Here is a 4786-nt window from a genome sequence, read left to right as displayed (position 1 = left end):
TTTCATTCTCATAAGACAGCGGGATGCATGGCTTCTCTTAAATGCATTTTAGACTTCAGGCCAGAAGGATGCCAAGAAGCAAACTGATCTGGAAGCTTAAGGACCCTTCATATGGCCAGGGATTTAGGGACATCCTAATTGAGAAATTTGATGAGAGGGAGGAGGAGCTACAAACTTGTGACAGAGAGGGCAACTGGGAATTCCTGCAAGACAGCTTGCTAAGTGCCACAGACCAAATCTGTGGCTGGTGCAAAGTCCCTTGTTGTTTATTTTGTTTATAATCACCCCACGGATTTATATGGATAACACCATACAGAATTCTGGTGCATCTAAATTAAGTACCATATTCATTCTAATCTGAATTTTTGCTGAACTTATGATTTTGATTTTGATTTTTCCAGTTTCAGCTAATGAGCTGTGGCCATGCTGGGGCACCGCCATTTCAATATATATGAGAAGAGTATAGATTAATGAAATGGCGAGGACTGGAGAAAAGGAATAAGACGAAAGAGAAGAAAAAAAGCACAAAAGTTCACGGTTCAACTTTGCGACTATGTAGAAGTAAGACCGTAAGTCCTTAGGTGCAATCCTGTATAAATCCATGTAAGTTAACGTCCAAGTAATCTAAATATCCGGAAATAGACTCGAACGTATTAACGTTTAATAACAGAATGTGTCGTCATTTCATTAATCTATACTCTTTTCATTTTCCTTATTTGTTTCCGATGACGGAATATCCCATACTCTGGGATATCCCAGAAACAGCTGTAAGACTTTGATTTTTTTCCAATAATAATTACGTTTATGACTTGAGATGTTTGTCTTGCCTTAACGTTCGTTGTCCTTTTTAACAATTATATAACTGAACACCTTTTTGATCTTCATGTGTCTAACACACGTGGACATGCCTACAAAGTTAGAAAACAACACAGCTCCCATGACTTTCGGAAACATTTTTTCACGCTCAGAGTTGCTGAAGCATGGAACAAACTGCCTGCGTCAGTTGTTGACTGCCATGACACTGCATCCTTTAAGGCCCTCATGCTTTCCGAAATCCGCCGAAAATACACCTGATTATATATACACTTTAGATGAGTTGTAGTGCACCTGAGCACTGTACACAATGTTTTTATTATTATTATTATTATTATTATTATTATAACCGCTATATCGGAAAACTACAATGGCGCTATAACTACCGCCCTGGTAGTTAAGGAGCCATTGTAGTAACCCGTTACAGCACTTACCTAGGGTACCTAGTCCTTTAGATCACCTGTGAACTAAATCTCCATATTTCAAATGTGTGTGTGTGTGTGTATAATTGAATTCCTAATTTGCATAATTTGTGATTGTGTAGCCTATTAATTAATTTATGAATAAATGAGGTTGTTTTTAATTTATTTGTTTGTTAATTGTATTCTCTGAAGTTGCTTTTAATTATTGTTGATTAACTCCCGGTCACGTTTGGTCCAGCAGAGCTCGTCGTTCCAACCGTGGCTGTACAATCCTACAATATCTAATGTATACCTTTTTAAATACCGGGTTGTGTAAAGCGGGACATTTGACTGCTATTCATAGCATATTGAGCAGACTATATTATTATCGACTCAGTTATTTTTACTTTTTAAACACACACATACACATACACACACACACGCACACACACACAAGAGGAGAGAGAGAGAGAGAGAGAGAGAGAGAGAGAGAGAAATTATAATGCATGTTTTTCTGTATTATTGCCTCGTCGTATGAAGATCCACATTTGCATGTTTGCCTCATTAAACCTGTCTGTCTCCTCTCTCTCTCTCTCTCAGGCACGCACACACAGTCACACACACACATACACACATAATTACCATAACTGCTCTCTCAGTCACATCGCCAAACAACTCTTTTCTTTGTGAATTTTTTAATTTCCAAACGGAAATACTACTTGTGTGAGGGAAACGACCAAGCACCACCACTGATGCCAACCCCCGCCCTCACAGCTGTTGCCATCACCACCACCACCACAACCACCGTCACCACCACTACAACCACCGTCACCACCGCCACAACCTCCACCAACGCCAACACCGTCACCACCACCACAACCACCACCACCACCACCAACACCACCACCACCACCACCACCGTCACCACCGTCACCACCACCACACCACCACCACCACCACCAGATACCTTCCATTCATGACTCCGAAGCTGGTATTTATGTGGTTAAATTTATCTATTTAACCCCAGGTCACAACAAACACACGAGTATATAGCAATGTAACTGCCCGTGTACCGTTGGCGATTTCTTCTCCCCTCTTCGGACTTTTCCCTTTCTCCTTTCCGGCGAAGAGCTAGGCTCGAAACCTCAAACTTTTTCCTTTCACCGAGCGTCAAGCTAATATATTCCTTGTGCACCGTCTCACGTTCATTTTTTTACGTTTTTTTATTCGTTTATTTGAATTGTTTATATATATATGTATAAATGATGATGGCTATCCACTCGTGACCCTGGAAGACATTGCCGACCTTCAGGAACATTGTACGCTTTAGGACTAATATTTTGCATTTGCGGCTCCGTTGGTGGCTAATGAGCCCTGCTCTTGACAAGCATACACGACTGCAAACATTGCAGACCAAGCTTTCCCCATTCACTATACGAGCCGTGCGCTTTCGCGCAGCTCGCTTAAGTTCTTCATGCTGGATAGGTGCTCTCTCAAAAGTGTCGATCCCTCTCTTAACCTGACTCCTCTATCTGTGGCGATGACAGGCATTGTTCTCCCAGTCAGTGCCTGGCATATTCAAAGGCCTTTAACGAGTGGGACTTGACCACAGTCCTTAAGTCGAGTCTTCTAATACACGCACACACACACACACAAAACACCACACACCACACACACACACACACACACACGCACACACACACACACATACATACATAATATATATATATGTTATACATACATACATACATATATATATATATATGTATACATCATACATTATATATATATATGTATACATACATATATATATTATATATATGTATACATACTACATAAATACATCATAACATACATACATATTACATACCATACATACATCAAACATACATACACATATATATGTATGTATACCAAGTCAGTCCGGTATTATCCGCACAGCTCGAGCTAAGGTGAATATATACACACCTTTCACCTTTTTTGGGTTATGATATCATTTTTGAAATTCTTCAATTTTATTTTTATACAACATAACAATATTGTTTATAAACATACCCCCCCCACCATAGTGCCCCTAAATATAATTTCCTCTGTATTAACATCTTAGGTTTCTTAGCGTCTTGATGTTAATTACCATTATCTGGTAATTAACATCATGATTTAAAGTCTACTCCTACCTTGCCTCTTTTTATGGACAGTTACTGATATCCAACTGACTACCCCTAATACCTTATTTCCACCCTAGGGAAATGGGATACATATGATAATATGTATGTCCATACCTAGCCATGAGCTGTCAACTCACGCTTGTCGTTTATTCAAAGTAGACACAGTCTTCTAATCTTAGTTTTAGTAGTTGATAAGAGATAAATGAATTAGAAATGAATTACAGCCCTTACAGCCATATGAATCCACTCTGCTCCATGTGGTTCTTAGAAGTTGTAGTCTATTCTTAGATACAATAACGACAATATGAATTTCTTCCATCTTCTTGCCCTGTTAAAATATTTAACCAAAATTATATTAATGTGTCCTACTTGTTAAAATTCCATTTATTTATTTGTGCAGATGAAGATGGCGTTGCATTTAAATTGATGTAATAATTGTATTGTTCAATTAAATGGAGTCGCTTGAAACGGTCGTACTGCATTGTTGCTTATTTTGATTATATATATAATATATATATATATTATATATATATATGTATGGACAGAGAGAGAGAGAGAGGTAAGGAGAGATAAAAAAGAAAGAGAGACAATGGTGCTGATAAACACGATTAAGCTTGATATATATAAATATACATATATACATATACACATAAGGACGGACACACACACACACACATCGCACACATACACACGTACGCACGCATGCACGCATACACACACGCATAGTGATATGTATTTATACAAATAAATCATATATTCAATGATAAACACATATATACAGACAGATAGCTATTTATAAATATATATATATAGAGAAAATAATTTACGCTTACATGAAGCATTAACAAACCTCACAATTCTAAGGAGTTAATGCATATTTTTTTAACTCGACAGCTGTTTCTGGGCACTCAGAATTATGTAATAATTGTAATGTTCATAATTAGCAGATGGAATGCGTAAAAAGTTTTGGATATGCAACCAGTAAATGGTCGCATAGAGACATTACTGTAAGACCGACTTCCTTCATCAGGAGAAGAAATTGGCTCTTTTCCAATGTACACACACACACACACACACACGCACACAGACACACGCACACACAAACACACACACACACACACACACACACACACACACACACACATGCACACACACAAATAAATGTGTAACAGTAGAGGTACAGTACCTCTACTGTTACTTATATTTTATCCACCTATCTCAGAATATACCCTCCGTAAATATTATGGACCGTATATTTAATATAATGTAGATGTCTGAATAACCCAAGAGCGGATTTCTACCCTCAGCTGGGTTTAATTGTTTACATACATTGCAGGAATATTATTCGTCCGGGACTTATCTATTAAGTTTGATGTTTACATAATATTGTTATGTGTATATTAT

Source organism: Octopus sinensis, linkage group LG7 (genome assembly GCF_006345805.1).
Source record: "Octopus sinensis linkage group LG7, ASM634580v1, whole genome shotgun sequence".
NCBI classification, from domain to species: Eukaryota; Metazoa; Mollusca; class Cephalopoda; order Octopoda; family Octopodidae; genus Octopus; species Octopus sinensis.
The sequence above is the reverse complement of the archived record's forward strand: the minus strand, read 5'-3'. Positions refer to the sequence as shown.